General features: G+C 34.6%; 1 protein-coding gene across 2 annotated transcripts in view; it reads left to right on the top strand.

Moving 5' to 3' along the window:
• LOC111048075 (suppressor of lurcher protein 1) overlaps positions 1-20,700 on the top strand; it is a 202,327-nt gene that overhangs the window by 100,551 nt on the left and 81,076 nt on the right. The window lies entirely within an intron of this gene.

Raw genomic sequence — 20,700 nt, 5'->3', positions numbered from 1 at the left:
AACAATCAATTATTTATTTTCTCGTAGCCAAAAGTGCACGATATATTGTTTTTAGTGTTAAGTGTGGAGTTTTCGTAGAAGTAAGGAGATGAAATAGTGTATTCATCACAATATCGGATTTTTCAAATAGTCATTGTTTCGATTCGTCTCCCAATTACCTATTTAAAATATCCTGGGGGCTTTTGTGTGATGAATCTTTCAAATAGATCTCATGAGAAGAGAGAAAAATTGTGATTACCTTGTAAAATGAAAGAATTTGCTAAAGGAATAGTTAGCGACCGAGCGATAAAGCTTACTTATCAATAACTGTATATTTGATAAGAGTACTGTTCTGTACTGAATATTTTTCTAGGAAAATTATTCAATAAAATTATAATTATTTTGCAAATAAAGCACAAATTATTTATGAATCGCTCACTGATTTTGAGGTTACACTTTGTTTACTATCGATCAGATGTTTTTAAAACAGTTCGAACGCAGCTGACTGATTCAAAGTATTGTCAAATGTCACGCTGGCTTCACGTAAGATATAATACCATCTCTAAAAATTAAAACTATCCATAAAGGATCAAGAATTTCAAATAAAAAAATAAAATGTATGTGTTATCGTTGAAATTATTTATTATTTAAGAAATTATATTATATGTCAGGTCTTATTGTAACTAAATAGGTCATAGCATGAAATTATATTATTGATAAAATGGCAGAAATTAATTATAACAATCTCAAACCTAATAAAAATTGTACAAGAATATTAATTTATTAATGATTTAATTCAACTGAACCACATGGTAATTAAATCTCTTTGGCAGGTCTAAGCCAATCACAGTGCATAGAAATAGCACCAAGAAGGTGATCGTTTGAAAGCAACACATGTTAATCTATTATCAGACACCAACCCTGCCTTATCATTTACGCTAGCACATGTACATTGTATGAGAGGAACTATGTCCAGAAGATTAAGCAGTTTTAAGAATTACATAAATTAAATTATTATTGTAATTAAAGGAATTGTATTATACTGCTTGCCACTGACGTCATGTTTACGTCACAAGCGTTCTACCAATGGCAAATTTTTATGCAAATTATTACATCGAGATTCTGAGAAGAAAGGTCTAGCCAAGAAGCTGAGAGAAAAGACAGCACTTCCCTTTTGAAATCCTCACCGTGCAGATCTCTTTTTATAGTTACCAAAGACCTATTTGTGAAAATTTCTTGTTCGATTTTAAATGTTCTATTTGTGAGCCGATATTTTAGGCCAATTTATTTGTTATTTGTAAATTTCTGTTTTCATCAATCGATAAATTTAAAAGCTTAAAGTAAATTATCCCTTAATTAATTCGGTGAAGGAGATATTAAATTAAAATTCCCCACGTGCTGAAACCGAAGCCTGGATTGCTGCCGATCAAACGATTTTTGATCTAAAGAAGAAAACCACGACCGCCAAGGAAATTCACGTGAGTTATAAGTTTTAAAAGGGGCCCCAATCTACGCTTCGAAAATATTTCAGTGCAGAAAAACATAAATTTTTTCTTCGTTAAATTATTGGCCACGCCGACAAGCGCTTTTAGTTATTAAGAGCCTAAAATTTATTCATATTTAATTTCTAAGAATTTGTAGTTGATTAACTATCCTCCGCTGCCTGAACCACGACCCCGAGCATTTTTTAAAAATATTTTATAATTCATTTTTTCACTATTTTTTCAAAACTGTTCAATTTTATCAATTGTAAAATTCTGTCGAATCACGCATGGTATCATGCAAGCACAAGAAAATTTTTAACTATTCTGTTAATGCTAAATTATTATCAACCTGTAAATCAAATTCTGAACCTGCACTGTATGATTACATATTTTATTGTAATATATTTCAGTTTTGTTAATTCGCTTTCTGAGTTCGATTATTTCTTAAGCCTGTCAATTATTGTGTCTGATACGTTCTATATCATCAAGAACCGATCGAATACGATCATTGGAATAATTGAATTAAGCTGGATATTGGAACAGGTCTAAGTGGATGTAGCGAGTGGGGTCAGATCGAGATATTTATTCTTTGTCCTTACCTGCTCATATATCAGCTTTTATCTGTTACCCACCTCGACTTAGGAGCGAACGCATCAATTGTACAGCAGTGGCAGCCATAGATCATATAAATTCCTACAATAGAGCTTAAAACCCGACAAGACTCTGTTCTCGAAATATATTCTGAACGATATTTGGTTCAAATACCGTATTTTTAATCCTTCAGAACTTATTAGAGACGCAGTCCCGTAAATTAGCTACATCGGGATTTTTGCTCGACCTGTATGATTTTGTATGCTCATTCTTCACAGGTAATAATTTTAAGTTATCCGTATTCAGTGTTTAGCGTCCGCTACACTACTTATAAAAATTTCATCATTATACAATCTGTCATTAGAAGAATCAAGGGTGAGCGAGCGTTTAGGCCTCCCGCGATTCCGACAATTGTATGAATCTTGTAGTGAATCAATCAGTCTGGTGTTCACTCAGCGTCCACACACGCATTGCAAAATTTATAGCCTCTACACCATTGACTCAGTACAAGATTCACCCTACATGTGTGAAGCCGTTAAAAAACGCACCACATGATTTGCCGGCCCAACGTGAGGCATTTAGATTCAGCACTACATGATTTGGCAAATCTCTCTACATATGTGAGGCGAGTAAAATAACGCATCACACTACTGAGGAAAAATCTCTAATCAGCTGTCAAAGAGTGTCCCAGTTTGTCGAAATCTCAGTTCGTCTAGTTCCCGTTTGGAATATCAATGCCGGCCACCACATACGGCGGCCATTTTTTTCTTTGTAGGCGCAGGTCCGGTATATAGGAAGTCCTGCTAAATTCCAAGCTTGAAAACCGGTCCTAAGTGTTTGGGAGATGCGAGAATCGAATATTATTTCCAATGATATCATTGCTACATAGCTCCTCACTAGTGTGGTTGATGTCTCTAGAATGCTTTTTTGTGAATCACGTCAAGAGGTCAGAATTGGTTGGAGCATTGTCAAGTTTTTGATCACCAAAAGTTTCAGCAGCACGGAACCATTATTGTAATTCATTACTTTATTCCAATTCCAGTTCAAAGTGATTCCATTATCCAAGTTCTATATTCAATCATTGATGAAATATGATATGTCAGTGATTGTAACTCTTGAATACAGATTCAGAATACACTTAAAGCGATATTCGCCAAGAATAATGGTAACATCAATATCAAAATAGCTTACAACGTAAGAAAAAATGGTTCTGTTGAGAAATTTGTGAATTCAATATCCAAATTTACGAGTTTACAGATGAATTTGGTGCCAAACATTCAGAGAAGACGGAAGAGTACTATACTACTCCATTAAAACTAAGCAATCATTTGATAAACAATAATTTCAGCCTCATGAGCCGAGTGAAGAGCACTACAGCAAAGGATTGAACAAATTATGAACGATTTTTCAAACATTCTTGAACATAGAGTATTGGAAATTATTCAATAAATAATTATTGGAGAGGTTTATTTGAATGAACAAGGAAAGATGACGATTGGGGTGCGAGAAGTGACATCATACACGAACACACTCTCAATTTACTGTGAATAAGTTTCAGGAACAAAGAAATGAATAAGAATAATTTGCATACATAAACGGAAATTGAGAAATATATTATCAACAAAATATTGCCACGTTATTCATATGATTTTCAAATCAAATTTACTCTCTCAAAATTCATACAAAACTTTATTCATATAAGTGAATTTTATTTACTTTGAATTTGCTTCTATTAAAACTTGAGACTGAGAATGTTTTATTTTTATAGTGTTATTATTTGTTCACTCGTATTTCATGTACATAAATGGAAATTGGAAAAAAATGGAGATGCCTAGATCTGTGATAGTGATGTCAGGATAATTGCTCTCTTAGGCAAAAAATTAATAAAAATATCTTTGGTATTGTTATTAACTTTTTTACCCCTCATGAGAGTTTCGCGCTGAATTTGCAAATATGCTAAGTGAAATTCTAGCACATGATACCTCTGCAGTTGTCCGTTTTTAGTTGAGCAACAGCATCGCAATTCTAACTGGTCAGATTAAAAGTGGGCCACCTAATGCAAAGCTCGCCCGCCCAGCTGTCCAATGAAAAGTGTCCTTTGTCTCCATTGCACAGTGCGCCCAGCATTCAATTTCCTGTACAAAGGACAAAAAAAGAACCTGAAATGAGTTTGTTCGGTTCGAAGCTTGGTGTAGATTCCCTGCACCAAAGGGATTCTCCGTAGAAGATGAATAGAGAAAACTAATGGAAGATAGAGGGGATTGGCACAGGAAGAAGTGAGAGAAAGACTCGAATGAAAATAAGACGAAACTCTCTTCCGATACAAGATGAATTGCATGCTGAGACCAGATACCATCAATGAATTACTGTTTTTATTATGGAGAATATTTCTCCCAACGTGCAGTAACCAAGCACTTGATATTGAATATCTCATTATTCTCATCGTATTTCAAGCTATATCAGTATATTGATTGCATAATTTTGATCTTATTGATAGATTCTTTATCATCAAAAACAACTTTTGAAACAATATCCACTTTTGTAAAATGATGTTTTATTCGACTATGGAAAGAGTTTCTCATCTGAGATTTAATATGCTATTAACTTAATTTGGATAATAGTATACCACAGTCTACTACTAATAATAATAATATCGAGTGACCTGGCTGGCTCAGGTCTGGTGTCAGAGTTTACACTGGATATACTAATCAGTATATGAAAAACAACTTCAAAGCCAGGACCATACCTGTCATTCAGCTTACCAAACTCCATCTGCTTTGGACTTTTTAAAAATAATTTCAATTACATAAACGTATATGATTCATAGATCATGATAGACTCATAATAGAACGGAATTGTGTTCCCAAGTGGTTTCCTGAGAAACGAAATGAGAAGGAATATTGATTAAATAATAACTCTACCTTCATTGTATTATAATTCATCCCATCATCATCACCTAGGCTTAAAATACTTCTAGAAAGTCGCCTTTGTGAAATAATAAAATAAAAAAATAATTATTATTCCCTTAATATGCTTCAGATCTACCACAACGTTAATATAGCCCTCAGCTTGTATCTCTATAGCCTATCATACCTCAGTACCCTTTGAATATTCATATATCCAAAGTAGACTTATTCCCAGATACAAAATAGACATTATATTGTATCACATCACATAAAATGTAGGATGTTTTAGTTCAATTGTTATGATAATTTATTGATAGAACATTGCTCAAGTGAACGAAGTTAACCAATAAACCAAATATATTTTCCGTTTTAATTCATAAAAGTTATTGTGCATTTTTTCCCATTCAAATCTATGGAGAATTTATGGAATCTTCCATTCAAAAGTTATTTCTTCTATGATTCACGAAAAACTAAATTTTATTGTCTGTTGCAGCTGTTGTATTGTTAACTGAATGAAGAGAATAGACTGATGTAAATTCAGTCATTAGACCCAGAATCTTGTTTTCCATCCGATAATCTTACTCTCTCTCCCTCTTCCTCTCTCTCTCTCTCTCACACTCTCTCTCTCTCTCTCTCTCTCTCTCTCTCTCTCTCTCTCTCTCTCTCTCTCGTCGGTTCGGTGCGGCTGTCTTGCGGTGGATCAGAGGTGGTGGACTCGGCTGGAATGTTCACTAAATCTTAACGTGTGTGTGTGTGTGTGTGTGTGTGTGTGTGTGTGTGTGTGTGTGTATGTGTGTGTGTGTGTGTCCTTTCTTCCTTCTTTAATTTATTCCTCTCTTTCTTCTTTTTTCCTCTATCGAAATGATCTATCGATTTTGAAGTGACGTTTCTTCCGTTTTCACTTTTCAGTTTTCTCTTTTTTCTCATTGTATTATTTTCATTGATTCAAATTAGAAAGAAATTTTGTTTTTTTTCCTTTCTTTCATTCGCTATTTGAAAATTGTTTTATTTTTTATCTTATAATCTTTGTTGTATAGTGTTTTAGTTTTACTTAGAATTGTATTGGAGGGTTAAGTGTAAGAGAGGGCCGGCTGCGCCCTAACTTCGCCCTCCTAGGTTTTTAATAAAGGCAGCTAGTCAATCAATCCATCAATCTCTTCTCTCTCTCACTCTCACTCACTCTCTCTCTCTCTCTCTCTCTCTCTCTATTACAGATTGGCGAAACAAACAGACAGATTTGTCATATATTGGGTGATTGTCCAGTATCCAGATAGCTCCGTGATTGATATTAAAAGTTTCCACTTGCAATACCATCCGTCAATTTCCTGAGATCTAGTAACAGTTGATTAATAGCATAGGCCTACCTGATAGTTGAGATGCTTATTGGAAACTGGGTTGTCGCTGACAACCTGTAGTCTGGAACTGAAGTTTCCCGTCCATGTTTCTGAGATGACGCGAAATGTCTGAGAGAATCTTGGCTGGGTGGCTCATAAATAATCATCCGACTCCTGCAGATGATGCGATAGGGTATCAGTCTCACTAGGAGCTGTCACAAACAGGTGAACTACCTAGATGTGATCGAAGTTTTGCTTCCAGGTACGTCCATACTCCGCCACTACTCTCCAACCCTAGCTTGCTCATCAACGTTATGCGTTACCCTGGTTTTCAAAGTATTACATGCTTAGTCCGCCAACCAAAAATCGATTATTAACAATTGATAATTAAAATTAATAATTATTATATTATAATAATATAATTAATCATAATAATCAATAATAAAATTACCAATTATTAATTTGTGTGTTGTGTCATGCTTGTTTGAGTTTCACTTGCAGAAAAACCGGAACTAGTATTTTGGAAACCGGTGACAAGATACAACAATCTCGAAACAAGATCAGCGACTAAACAACAATCTTATACCATGTTTCATGGTAACCAAACATTTTATGTGGGGAATAGCCAAATAAGTTTTATTATTATTTATTCATCCTGTAACAAGTTGAAATATGATATGGTTAGTGAACTGAGCAGAAGTGTCACACTACTTTTTTAGTGATAACAATAAATTATTTCATGTTAATTAATTCATGTTAACTAGTAGTTCTGTGAACAGTAGACCTCACGCAGTATTCTCATCCACAAGTACCTGATTGAAACTATAGACTTTATGGAAATACAGCAATAGACTGGCTTCTCCACACATCTGTGTAATCACTTGTCAGCTGCTCTTCTTCCTTTCATATTATCCTTGAAATGCAGAATTTCCAAAAACCTTGTATATACGTCGACGCGCAATTAAAAAAGGAACATACCTGTCAAATTTCATGAAAATCTATTATCGCGTTTCGCCGTAAATGCGCAACATATATACATTAAAACATTTAAACATTCAAACATTCAAACATTCAAACATTCAAACATTCAAACATTCAAACATTCAAACATTCAAACATTCAAACATTCAAACATTCAAACATTCAAACATTCAAACATTCAAACATTCAAACATTCAAACATTCAAACATTCAAACATTTTAACATCAAGAAAAATGCCAAACCGTCGACTTGAATCTTAAACCTCACTTCGCTCGATCAAAAATGATACTGATACAATAACATTGATAGATAAAATACTTGAGCAATCCTATTGTTATCTCCTCTTCCAAATTCAGGTGAAGTCAAAAAGAAGATACTCAGTTATTCTAGTGTTTTCTTAAACCCGATATGATGTTCTATCATAATTATGACAATTGCATATTGATTATAATAATCTCGATATAGATGTCACTCTCCTAAATTCATCACTCCGAACTTGGTACTGAGGATTGAGGAACACTAACAAGTTATAACACCTATGGTATCGTTCTTCTCCAAATAAATCAGTTTTATTTGACTAAAATCTTCATCATGGATAAATATCACTACATCTCAGCAAGCAATTTTCATAATGATTATATTACAACATATTTGGTCGGGTAAAAATTGGAATATGAAGTGGGAAAGTGTTAGAGACTTTGATTTCCAGTAACTTGATCCTATCCAATAGGAAATTTCAAGAAGCTCTGTAAATTATTGAGTGCATTTTGTTCTAAGTATAAGCTACTTCAAAACTAGTGTGCACCAAATAAACTGGATATCCTACTGGAATAATCATTTTTGTTCTATAGAACGATAGTATTGTAGAATCTGTCAATTGAGCAGGAGTCTCAAAAGCAGCAACACGTTAAAAGTGAGATTCGTAGACTCTCAAGATTTGTTGTTCTCGCAGAGCACAAACGCAAGGTGGCTGTGCTATTGTAAGCTGGCTGCAACTGAGTTATGATGAAATAGGAAAGGCAGAATGAAATAACGAGATTTATGTCAGGATAAATCTAGATTCGGCTCACTGTTTCCGACAGGTTTTTGCTGGCTGGGCTTGTGAGTGCACGTATAGCAATAGCAGTCGCTGTCGGGCTTTTCCGAAGCTTTTTTCTGCCGGTGAATTAGAAGAACGAAAGCTGTCAAGGAGTGAATCTTTAATGAAACAATGTTTTCCTTTTTCCACCGCGGATTGAGTGAGCAGCCTATTACACGCGTTGTCTGGGTTTCCATCTTTTTCGGTCGATTTTTTTGGCAGTCTGCCAGCATTGGTACGGTTTCCTATATCGCGTCCACGTCCTAGCCTCTGGATATTATCTGTCGACTCTGACCAGCTTCAGCTCATCTCAGCCAATCATCCTCCTCTTTCCTTCTTTCCTCCTATTTTCTTTCTCACCTCTTCTCCGTAGCACACTACTTTTGAAGGAGCTCTACTCTGCGGCGTAGGAATCGGCTTAGTTACGTGACTTCTTTAGTAATTGGCGTTGAGGGTCTACTTTACTCCTCCAGATTCACTCTTTCTCCATCTATCTGTTTCCCTTGCTCTCGTGTGCCTCACTTCCTACAAGAACAGTTTCCGGTCTCCACCAGACTGAGTAACATTGTTATGCAACGGGTATAGAGAGAATTGTCATAAATTTTCCGAATGGAAATCGAACCCTTTACAATGAATTCGAGTGAATTGATTCACTTCCACGATTCGAGTTAACTGAACTGTTACTAAAATTCGTTGTTTATGTGATAGCTTATCGTTCACTGGACTCTGTTTCCAGTACACTTGATTTATGAATATGATACATGATCTTGATTGGAGTAATATCCAGATTTATATTGTTTCGTTATTTATATTAATAAAACTCTGCAATTCGTTCGTCCATGGATTAGCTTGAAGCGGTTAATACATTATGTCACCCAGTAATATAGGGATGATGAGGTTGATACGTGATAAAGGAAATTTTATTGAACGTCATTCACGGATCTGTATGATATGTACGGCCACACCAATGCACAGGCTATTATCAGAGTAGGGAGACTCAGGTGGGCGGGTCATGTTGAAAGAGCTGATGACTCACATCTGCCTAAAACAATCATGAATTACAGCATGAAAGGAAGAAGACACCAACCAAGGAAGAAGACATCAAGGTCGACCAAGACTGAGATGAACGGACTAAGTCACTGAAGATGCAAGGAGGCTTGGTGTAAGAAATTGGAGACGAGCTTCCATGGACAGAGTAGAATGGAGGCGATTGCTGGAGGAGGCCAAGATCCGTTTTTGATTGTAGAGCCGTGGATGATGATGATGACATTCATAACATAGTAAATTGTTGATTGGATTTGTACATTGAAGTTATAGATATAATATATTCTCTTTGAATCAGAATTTTGACTGATCTTACTTAATGAAGTGATTGGATGAATGAGGTTGATACATCCAATAATGGTCTCGACAGTCAAATAACGGACAAATCCAGTGGCTTTACGTAATCTTCGATTGATCATATAAATATAATATATCGTGATTTAATGCGAAAATTGCGAATAAGTAATGTATATTCTTATTCCACAATTCAACCACCTATTTATGATGAATATTCACTGTTCATTTTTGTATATATCATGAAAAATTTGAATTCGTATCCCTGAGTGGTAGTTTTACAAGTATTGCTACTTCATTATTTCTTATTATCATCTTAGAAATGAGTATCTAATACCTCAATAAAAATTGATAACGTGACTGTAAACATAATGTGAGACAAAATAAGATAAATGGATATGAAAACTGAGAGTTATAATTACATTCATTAATATGAACAGTAGATGGACAACTATTTTCTATTGAAATATATTCCCTTCCAATCAGTAATACAGTTTATTGGTAAACCCTCCAAGGCAATCATCCATTGCATTTTTTGGTCTTTCAACTTTTGGAGTTTTGATAGTTCTAATCATTGAAACGGTCTATTGAAGCACCACAACTTACCCAACAAATAATTTCAATGTGCAGCCGGACCGAGTGGAGTGGTGAGTGAGCATGCTTGATGATGCGGTTCATTGTAAGAAAACACTTAGTTTGTTGTTTACCTTCCGATGGGAACCTGTTTGACTACACCTCACTCGCACCCCCACCAACGACGAAGAAGGGTGCTGGAACAACTCTAGCACACACCACACACATTCTCAGCCGAGAATCGGTAGAGCATGTATTGTGGCAATGCACAAGGGATTACAGCAGTCTCCTGGGAATAATAAACAATCCTTGTCTCCTGGAAATGTGGAGCTCACCGGCTTGCTATGAGCTCAGTTGCATGGCTCCCGGTCCCCGGTCTCCCCATCTGTTCCACTCTGTAAATATTTCAGACCCCATGAATAATTATTTAGATAGGACAGCAAACTTTCACTGATAGAGGAACTGATTCGTTCATTTTATAAGTTCCTGGGATATTTGGAGCTGTTAGGGATTGTATATATTGAGCTACAAGATATATCGATCATAACTACCCTGATATCGAGTTGCAATTCGTATCACGTGTCTATGGGTTATGAGATTCGCAAGCTGTGATATGGATTCTTGTCGTATGAAATTACATTCAGCTCTATTTGTGTTACCCCTTCCACTCGAACGCTACCTGTAATGAAACAAATGGTCATGTCTCTAGCAGAGGTTTACGGATAGCGTGTTTGCTAGAGGAAATGAAAAATTATTGTTTGTGGGTGTTATCACTAATCAAGCAGAAGCATTGTGCTGGGAATTCGTTTGTTGAAGAGAAAAGAGAGTATTCAGTTGGCAAGATACATTGTTCTGCCTTTGTTTGGCTCCGCTTTTTCTTTTTCTGCACCTTCTCCCACTACTTCTTCCTCTTCTTCCTTCCCTTCAACCTTTTCTTCTCTATCTTTTTCATTTTTTTCTCCATCTTTTTCCCATCCCTTCCCATATCCTATGCCCTTTTCCGGTTAGTTGCGATGAAAAACTTTCTACCCTGAGCTAGTAAGGCATGCGATAAGAGAGGCAGACAGCAGGGCAACCTATCTGATCCGCCATCCACAAAGGCAAAATAGGAAACCCAACCAATGAGTTCTGGTCTAAGGCCTCTCTACTTTTCCACCGAAACTGTTCCACCTCGTTCGAAACGCCATACGTCCACTGTGCCTCAGTAATGGAATATTTCTCGAGTTTGTAGATACTGTGCAGGTTACCGGAGATAAATATAAAAAACTCCGTGAAGAATAATACGAAGGAGTAGTTACAAGCTCTACTCAAGACATAATAAGCACTTTTCAAGTTACAGGCACTCAGGGTTGAAAAAAACTACCTATTGCTCAAAATGCCGCTGATATTCTGTCGTTGTTCTATTGGAATGTCTGGTTGGAACTTGTGGGTTGGGTGAGTATAACCATAGAGAAACAATAGCGTAAGTAGATATCCCATGGTATAGGGCGTTTATGTTGCAACTTTTACTGTTATCTCAAGTCGATAGTCCACATAGTTTTTTCCCGTGAAGCTGTGTGATGCTGGTAGTCTCTCATATTGTGCCGTTCATACACTCCCACCCCAACAAAACAGTAAAAATAGGCAATAATAGACAGTAATTGGCTTGAGAAAGCAGTAAAAGTTGCAACATAAACGCCCTATACCATAGGATATCCACTTACCCTCTTGTTTTCCTATGGTATAACATCGTGTTATACTTTATCAAGATGAAGTATATTTTTTATCGCCGTATAAAGGAGTTAGTCAATCTTACTATCCAACAAATTCAATCGTTTGAAGAAAACCATTGTGTTGGAAATTTTAAGTTGAAAGTTTTCGTCGAACAGTAGTAGGAACTCGCTGTGCTCGTTAAAATGAAATTGAAATCACTCTCATGGAATTGGATGGGAAATGTCCAGTGAAATTCATATGTATTTTCAAATTACTATATTCAATAACTGATGAATTCTCAAGCTATAATTTTTGTACAAACTACGTTATATGATGAAAGGTCTACGAAATGCAACTATTTTATCTAGGTCTACGATAAATGAACTATTCTATGAGCTTGAACTTCACATAACTGCAATATAAATCTCTAGCTTGCTCATGACTTAGTTAATTTTTTTCAATTGATCTTTACAAGCATTGCTTTTCTGCAATATCATCAGCATGAAAAATGAACAACAGTTCCATTCAAGCTGTTTTCGTTAAAAAAATTAAATTCAGAATTCAATTATTTCGATAGAGCTTCTCTGCTCGTTTAATAAAGCGGAATAATTTTTATGGTGAATGGTATGGGGCATGAAATCGCTCGAAAGTTTACAAGAGTGTTCTCCATAACATTGGGGACTTGGCAATTGATCGGAATCGAAGGGCTTCAGTCATTTAATAAAACGGCGAAATTGAAAATGTCGGGAAGATTGAGATATTGAATATCGAGAAAACTAGACGGCGAGCCGTAATTGAGTTATGCTTCTCGAAATCGGAGGCTGAATCGCAAGAATGTATTTCTATTTTCATGAAGTTATATCTTTAAAATTAATGTTCATTCAATGATCATATTGAGAGCATGAAATAAACCGTCTACTTAATGGACAATGGAAAATTTTGTAACTCCAATACTATTTTCTGAATAAAGAACAATTAATTAAAGGGTTCAATTATCACTGTATCACAGTTTATTATAATTATTAACGTTTATGTTATAAATGAATATGATTTTAATCGATTGGAGAATTTTTAAATCTATATAATGATATTCAATTGCATGAAAATTATTATAAAACTACGACGTAACAAACTGTAACATGTCAATGAAAATGTTTGTTTTACAGTAGGTCAATCAAATAACTTAATATGTTAAAAAAACCTTAGGGAATCCCTCATATTTCGAAAAGTGAGTATTTATTTCGATCAAATCAAGCCTGTTCAGCATACAAGACTAACCTAGTAGTGACTACAGTAACCTATATAATCATGGTTATTTGGGTACTGTAGTAGTGACATCATCTTCAACAAATATACAGTATGGAAGTATGCAGTTACACATATAAATTTTCATTATAAATCTCGTTAGTTGAAAGCTATTTGGAATACTGTATAATAAATTTCTATATCTTCCCCTCAAAATAAACTATGAGCTCACGCAAGCATAATGATTATCATCCACACATATACTTGTGTACTGTACTTTTAGCATGTTAATAATCGAGTTCTGAATCGTATAACTACAGGGGTGGAAAAGGTTTGTTTAATCTCAATCCCATCAGGCAAGGTCATATATGAAGTCTCCATAATATATGAAGGACAGGAGAGTAATAAAACAAGATGACACTAATCAGATCAAGGGGATTCTTCTGTCTTGTTTGTGAAATGGAAGGATTTTCTGTTTCAGAGGTTAAAGTAACAGAGGGCTTTTCTTTGGTTTCCCCTTCAAGACTGGATGGCATGAAAAGATAAGGAAGTCAAAGATAAGGGGAGGAAGTTTTCCGGTTGGGATGTTCCTGATGAGAGAAAAGAAGGATGAAATGGAGAGAGTGTATGAGTAAGGCAGAGGGAGGGAGTTTCTTCGTTGCTAGGCCTACACAATAAGCTGGGTAGGCAGGGTGCTTAGTAGACCAATTAATCCAGTCTCTTGAAATCAACAGACCAAAATTGTTCAAGCTGTTCAAACCCAACTTGAACAAACAGGGAGACAAACATGCAAAGACACCTCTCTCTACTCTGCTTTTAGCACCTAACTGGTGTTTTCTGTTGAGTGATTAACCTGACCAAAAATTGTACTCCCATTTATCATTCATGATATTTGTTACAATCGTGAACCGAGTTTGATAATAGTCGTTTTCTTCGTCAAACATGACCTTATCGTCGTTAATATTATTAATATAATTATAATTATATAATTAATATAATTATTACGACTAATCGTCGTTAATATAATTAGTGATTCGTAATTTTTGTACAAACTACGTTATATGATGAAAGGTCTACGAAATGCAACTATTTTATCTAGGTCTACGATAAATGAACTATTCTATGAGCTTGAACTTCACATAACTGCAATATAAATCTCTAGCTTGCTCATGACTTAGTTAATTTTTTTCAATTGATCTTTACAAGCATTGCTTTTCTGCAATATCATCAGCATGAAAAATGAACAACAGTTCCATTCAAGCTGTTTTCGTTAAAAAAATTAAATTCAGAATTCAATTATTTCGATAGAGCTTCTCTGCTCGTTTAATAAAGCGGAATAATTTTTATGGTGAATGGTATGGGGCATGAAATCGCTCGAAAGTTTACAAGAGTGTTCTCCATAACATTGGGGACTTGGCAATTGATCGGAATCGAAGGGCTTCAGTCATTAATAAAACGGCGAAATTGAAAATGTCGGGAAGATTGAGATATTGAATATCGAGAAAACTAGACGGCGAGCCGTAATTGAGTTATGCTTCTCGAAATCGGAGGCTGAATCGCAAGAATGTATTTCTATTTTCATGAAGTTATATCTTTAAAATTAATGTTCATTCAATGATCATATTGAGAGCATGAAATAAACCGTCTACTTAATGGACAATGGAAAATTTTGTAACTCCAATACTATTTTCTGAATAAAGAACAATTAATTAAAGGGTTCAATTATCACTGTATCACAGTTTATTATAATTATTAACGTTTATGTTATAAATGAATATGATTTTAATCGATTGGAGAATTTTTAAATCTATATAATGATATTCAATTGCATGAAAATTATTATAAAACTACGACGTAACAAACTGTAACATGTCAATGAAAATGTTTGTTTTACAGTAGGTCAATCAAATAACTTAATATGTTAAAAAAACCTTAGGGAATCCCTCATATTTCGAAAAGTGAGTATTTATTTCGATCAAATCAAGCCTGTTCAGCATACAAGACTAACCTAGTAGTGACTACAGTAACCTATATAATCATGGTTATTGGGTACTGTAGTAGTGACATCATCTTCAACAAATATACAGTATGGAAGTATGCAGTTACACATATAAATTTTCATTATAAATCTCGTTAGTTGAAAGCTATTTGGAATACTGTATAATAAATTTCTATATCTTCCCCTCAAAATAAACTATGAGCTCACGCAAGCATAATGATTATCATCCACACATATACTTGTGTACTGTACTTTTAGCATGTTAATAATCGAGTTCTGAATCGTATAACTACAGGGGTGGAAAAGGTTTGTTTAATCTCAATCCCATCAGGCAAGGTCATATATGAAGTCTCCATAATATATGAAGGACAGGAGAGTAATAAAACAAGATGACACTAATCAGATCAAGGGGATTCTTCTGTCTTGTTTGTGAAATGGAAGGATTTTCTGTTTCAGAGGTTAAAGTAACAGAGGGCTTTTCTTTGGTTTCCCCTTCAAGACTGGATGGCATGAAAAGATAAGGAAGTCAAAGATAAGGGGAGGAAGTTTTCCGGTTGGGATGTTCCTGATGAGAGAAAAGAAGGATGAAATGGAGAGAGTGTATGAGTAAGGCAGAGGGAGGGAGTTTCTTCGTTGCTAGGCCTACACAATAAGCTGGGTAGGCAGGGTGCTTAGTAGACCAATTAATCCAGTCTCTTGAAATCAACAGACCAAAATTGTTCAAGCTGTTCAAACCCAACTTGAACAAACAGGGAGACAAACATGCAAAGACACCTCTCTCTACTCTGCTTTTAGCACCTAACTGGTGTTTTCTGTTGAGTGATTAACCTGACCAAAAATTGTACTCCCATTTATCATTCATGATATTTGTTACAATCGTGAACCGAGTTTGATAATAGTCGTTTTCTTCGTCAAACATGACCTTATCGTCGTTAATATTATTAATATAATTATAATTATATAATTAATATAATTATTACGACTAATCGTCGTTAATATAATTAGTGATTCGTAATCTTGGTTCAGCTATCATGTCATTGTGTTAAAGATCGGATAACATGCGATAAGTATTATTTGTGTTAAAAATCAAACTTATTCTGATACAAGAAGATTTTCAGATTGTATACTCTACAAATATTATAATGTGGGTAAGAAATTCGAAAAATATTGTATTATTCATTGTTGCTGTGACATAATCAAACTCATGCTTTAAGAGAATTTTCGATTACGTAAGATTCTTGAAACAACTAATTTTCAGTTCGAGATATGTTTTCAAGTCTAATAGAATTATGTCTGATATACTAGATATGTGAATTTTCTCCTGCCATGAAGAGTTCTGTGTTTTGAGACACGTGTTTTTGAACGATGAGGATTCAGTAACACACTGCTCAGGTTACTCAACTATTATTAATTTTGAACGTATTTTGAATCCACATCAACCTTCTCCCAACTGTAGCATTGTTCATTACCATGCAACAATATGATGTGAATTGGGAGCCATGCTGGATACTGGTCTACATGGATAGCTATCTCCCTTAAATAATTTCATGTTAGCAAGTAATTTTTCCAAAAGTAGTTTATGAGTTACTACTTTATCCAAACCCAAAATTTATTTCACAGGAGTCATATTAGTTATTCAAATTTGACTTTTTATCCGCCAGAAATATTACATAATGAACAATACTATGCCATTGAATAAGTTAGATGATTATGATTTCCAAAAATAGTCATAATTGGTCCGATGCTCCAATCTATTTATTTCATCTTTCTATTTAATCTTTCATCTTTCATCTTTCAGTCTTTCATCTTTCATCTTCAATCTTCTCACGTAATCATAATTATTTGAGAAGTTCAAGAAAACAACTTTCAAGTAATAAAGCGAAAAAAGATAATTGATTAATTGCAGACTGCTCACAGTTTAAAAATATCCTCGCTTCCTCCCGTGTAGATTAATATCATAAGTCGAGAAAATTCTCCAGGGAAAATTTATGAGATAAGTATTCTATTTTTAACGTTCTAAAATGTTTTCGTCCCACGCCTTCCAAGCTCATCTTATCCTATATTGAATCAGCTTCGCTATTCCCTCATCTCAGAGCTTATTTAATAATTCCATACTCTAAAATACTAATACCTTGTATTATCCTATTGATTTTTCCACAAGTGAGAAACAAAAATATTCCATTATCAATGATGAAATTCCAGGTTTAGTGTTGGATGAACTCGGTTTTGTAAGAATCTTCATTATAGTAGCCTACAAGAATCAGCTAGGGAATAGAAGAAAAAATGGTTGATGACTTCTCGGCTGGACGAACGTCGAGAAAGAAAAGTTCAGTTAATTGGGTGTTTGGTCAGGAAACGACCAAATTTCCAATTTAGCTCAATCGATCGCAGCTAAAGGCAGAAGTAGAAATGGGTCATGTTTTTTTCATATAGAGCTACACTGATCTAAAGATGGGTTGACAGCACAAAGCACAAACACAGACAGTAGTTTTTGGTATTCACCAACTCTATTTTTTTTGTAATCGATTTGCGGTTACAATTAATTCATTGTTCCAAATTTTTTCGACAGCAAAGAATTACCAATTGAATTCGCAACAATCTCACGTTGATCCATGTGCAAGGTTTCTAAACCTTGTTGGAGGCTGGATAAGTTTTCTCATCAAACTTTCATATCTGACATCAAACAAACTTACGATCAAAAACACTTTTCATGAATAATAGAAAGTTATACATCAACTTTGAAATATAAAAATATAAGCTTCTCCTCAGGAGTGAAATGCATATTTATCATTCCACCATTTTATGGAAAGTAAGTGTTATTCAAATATTTACTAAGTAACACAGTGTCAAAACTACAACAGAGTTAAAAATAATATTTTCCTCCACCTACTGGCTAAAGTACTTACTTTACTCCCTGAAACATAATACTAAAGTGTCACTTTTTCGCTCTCGGTAGTAAAAAACAGAAAAACTCCCTAGGGAGTAAAAGTGACTCCATTTAAATAACATGGGAAGCATCTCTATTTTAAAAACTTACATTGTAATAGGTTAGAAGGTCTAAGCTCAGATGAGAAAGCATAATAGAGGTGTCTGTCATTGAGTCAACTGAATTCAATACCACAACCAGAAATTTGATCAACTCATGAAATATATGTTTGTATGATATTATATTCTTAATATTAGTAGACGATAAAAATTTATACAATTTTTAAAATATCTTATTCTATTCAAAATACCAGCCAACAAATATTTTTGATCTGCAATTCAAATCTGAACCGCGTGATCTGGAGTCAGCCATTTTTGGTAGACACCCAGCTGATATAATTGTTACAACTTTTGCTAGATAGCGCAATCGTCAGTGCCAATCAGACGACCGGTTTTTAGGCTTTAGATTTTAGGTTATGTTGTTAGGAAACATTGTCACCAATATGTAAGTTATTAAAATGATTTTATTTGCAGTTTCTATAAAAAAATGTAGATGGAGGAAAAATGTTGTGTACATCACGAGTGAAAAATACTTTTTGTCCCTCAGGAAAATTGTTGCCCTCGGCTTCGCCTCGGGCTTCAAACTTTTCCCTCAGGGAGAAAAAGTCGTACTTTTCACTCTAGATATACAAATAACTATTATTCTCCACACTCTACAGCAACAATACAAATTTTGCTATGTAAAAATAATTTCGAGGCCTCTTTGTCATCTATTATTATCATCAAGGTAATAAATAATTCTGTCAGTTTCCGTGATCATATAATTATGATTTCATTGAGAGATTTCATCGATCATAGTCATCCAATTGTGAGGAAAATCCGACAAGATTGTTGTTCATTGATGAATTCCAAAGCTGTTCTACAACTTACAACTATGCAACTATACGTCCCATTTTCTTGGTTCACGTTTTGAAATATTGAATTATGATAATATTCTCCATCATTTGTATAGAATTCATAATTCAAATTTTGTTTAATTAACTCAAATTCAAATTGGTTTATTCATGAAATATGACATATTTACAAAATATAAAAGTGTTATGAATTACATGAATAAATTCTCCCTGCCTGGATTATTTATCCGTGTGCAGGGAGGAGTGGCAAATTATCAGGCAGAAGGCAAACACTAGCAATAATAAAATAAATTACAAACCATGTATGATAATAAAATTTAAAAGAATAATAAGAAGGTTTATTATAATAATGAATATTAAAACTAAAGATAGAAAAAAACAAAAGTTTCAGCTCAACGGCGTTTAAAAGGGCTGAGTTGAGAGTAATAGCTTTATTATGGTGGTATTGTGTATGATATTTTATGTTTGGAGCTAGAAATATTCATCTATATGGAGAATGTAGAAGAGCCTCCGCAGCATCTGAACCGATATAGAGCAGTTCAACTACTGAACTACTCTAAACTATCCCGAAACAAGTCCATGCTCTCTTATTTTAGCTATAATTCTATAAATAACCTTGCTATATAGTTGTGTATTTGATAGTATTCTGCTGGTCTCCAATTCTAATTTATCCCATGTAAAAGCTCCTTATTGCCATTCATACACTATGCATTCAGATGATAATCATCAAGATTATTTGTTCAAGTAGATTTTTGCTGCACATAGTATTTTGCAACTTTAAAATATACAAGGAGGAAGCTTCCATACTCTTCCCTCTTGGGAACAGCTCATACTTGAAAATGGAATGCACCAGAATGCATTAATGCAGTCGTCATTATCTCTCAGCAGGAAATGGAGTATACATTCATTGCTAATGCTATATTTTTACTGTGTTACTTTTCCCCTGATGCAACATCGTAAGCTCTCCAGAAAATAAGTGGTGAATTCGAAAAATCTCGTGCGAAATTCAGTAGGTATTATTCCGTCTGAAAATATATAATGATAATTATTTATGAAAATTCGAGTAGTTTTCATGATGACCTGTTTTCAGTTCTGTAGCCAACGTGTGTCCCAACCAACAAGAAGAGAATCCACCGCTTCTCTTTAATTCTCTTCCATCAATCGCCCACTCTATTCATTCGTCTCTGTCTCCATGCTCAGGCAGCCTCCCTGCCGCCCTGATTTGACTTGGCAAAGCTCTTAATAGCTGTAGTCATTCACCCTAATCGTATCTTAATACCCTCAGCTTGTAGGCCTGGTGATTGTAAGTGCAGCTCATAAATATTGTCATTGAGATTCCCAATAGAAATCTGTAGTCTAGTGAGAATATTGGATTTTGCTAATATTAAAGTTTGTTTCGTATGTTTTGATTGGGGTTGGGTAGAGCATTGAACAATAAATAATATATTTATTTACAAAAAGTATGTATGAATCATTATTTTATTTAGTTGAAACTCAATCAATTGTCAATTCGAAGACAAGTTTTTATGTTTAGTTGATGAATCAGAATAGCAAGTTTGAATCCGAAATCGATTGGAGAAACAGCCATTACAATACTATTAAAATGGAAGCAATTGACTTGAGAAATGATAGTTTTCTCTATTAATGTTTTTAAGAATGG

This window comes from Nilaparvata lugens, chromosome 1, assembly GCF_014356525.2.
Source record: "Nilaparvata lugens isolate BPH chromosome 1, ASM1435652v1, whole genome shotgun sequence".
Lineage (NCBI taxonomy): Eukaryota > Metazoa > Arthropoda > Insecta > Hemiptera > Delphacidae > Nilaparvata > Nilaparvata lugens.
This window is presented reverse-complemented; position numbering and strand designations above follow the sequence as displayed.